A 1,653-nucleotide genomic window follows, 5' to 3' on the forward strand; every position below is an offset into this window, starting at 1 on the left:
TTGTAATTCTGCATTGCAACTTCCCATTTACTTACTTCTCAGTACTGTTTGAATGCAGCAGTTACAGCCAAATTTCTCAGTAGGAGTTATTTGCGTGGGAGTAAGAGTCATGTATGCAGACTCCATTAAATCTTTCAAGTTATCCAATCACTTTTAGTTCAAAGCAATAATACACAGTTATTCTATATATGTTTAGTACACTGCCCAGATTATCTGTATTTGTCTTGATTTAAGATTTTTATCTTCGTATCCTTAAGTAGATAAGAACTTAAAATAAGTGACTTATTCTTGATTTGAAAAAATATGACTGTGGAAGGGATATCGTGCTCTTGGAACATATTCATGCTCCTTGAGCTTAAGTTGTTGGCTAGTCAGAACTTCTTGTGTGACTTCTGACAAATTTAATGTCTTAAGTCTTAATTTTCTCATCTGTGAAATGAATCTATGTGTAAATTGTTTCCAAAATTATTTTCAAATCTGATTATATGTTTTGGATAAAAATTGTCTCCCCACCCCATTTTTTTATTTGGGTAAATAGTCACAGATGTTTTCTTAAATTCTCACCAAAGTTATACACAGTTGAGCATGAAAATCCTGAGCATGATGACATTTTATCTTTAATGTTGATCTTGTTTCACATTGATGTTTGCAAATTTAATTTTCTCTTATAAAAAAAATATTTTGGTATATTCTTTACAGAATGCCAGTAGATAACTCAAGTATTTATTTTGTATTTATAGCTATTCCTTGACATAGTGCAGAAACATTTTTTTTTTTTTTTAACACCTACAGCACCTGGTATTCCTAGATGGTCTCTCATCCAAGTACTAATCAAGCTGGACCCTGCTTAGCTTCTGAGATCAGACAAGATCAGGCACGTTCAGTGTGGGATGGCTGTAGACCAGAAGCACTTTATGTTTATAAATTATATAGTACTATTTCCACTTCTTCCAAAAGTAGAAGAAGGTTATTTTCTGGGAAGTTAGGAATGATTCGAATTTGTAGTCAAGATTTACTGAGAAAAAGATAGATCTTTTGTTTCAGGTCTTTCCATTACTAGTTTATTTTTATTTTTGATTTTTGAGTCCTATGATATATATTTTTACTGTGAGAGTATTACAATGAAAGTATCAAGTAATTCATATGTTGTCATATTATTTTTATAAATGGGGTGTCTGGTAATTCAAAATGGATTATCCACATCAAGATTAATGGATGGATAATACTATATCAAGATTAAGTGCTTCTGTCTATTGTACAGAAAACTGGCTTCTTATTCCCATCATCCCTTAAACTATCAAAGGCTTTCAAGACTATAGTTATGGAATAAATGTGGCTACTCCATATCCATGGTAAAACTTTCCCCTGGGAGTACAGAGAAACTTTGTTTTAAATAATTTCTTTCATTTCTGTTATTTTTAGAATTAAATTTTAAGATCCTAGTTAAAATGGCCACCAAAGTAATGTAAACAAAATGAGTAAGATTTTTCTATCTGTACATTGAAAGATAAACTTATTAAAAAGTTTATTAGTATTTATTTGATTATTAAAGGGTTTCATTTTAGATAGAATTACAGATTGTGTTAAAATTGCTATCTACAATACTCTTTAGTCTTTCAGTTCTTTGCTTAACATTTTTTGGAATAGGATTTT

The 1,653-nt window shown here is 30.3% G+C and overlaps 1 pseudogene; it reads right to left on the reverse strand.

The window, feature by feature from the left end:
- Positions 1 to 783: 783 nt before the first annotated feature.
- LOC111744534 lies at positions 784 to 902 on the reverse strand (annotated as a pseudogene).
- Positions 903 to 1,653: the final 751 nt, after the last annotated feature.

Source organism: Pteropus vampyrus, unplaced genomic scaffold (assembly GCF_000151845.1).
Source record: "Pteropus vampyrus isolate Shadow unplaced genomic scaffold, Pvam_2.0 Scaffold136, whole genome shotgun sequence".
In the NCBI taxonomy this organism is placed as follows: Eukaryota; Metazoa; Chordata; class Mammalia; order Chiroptera; family Pteropodidae; genus Pteropus; species Pteropus vampyrus.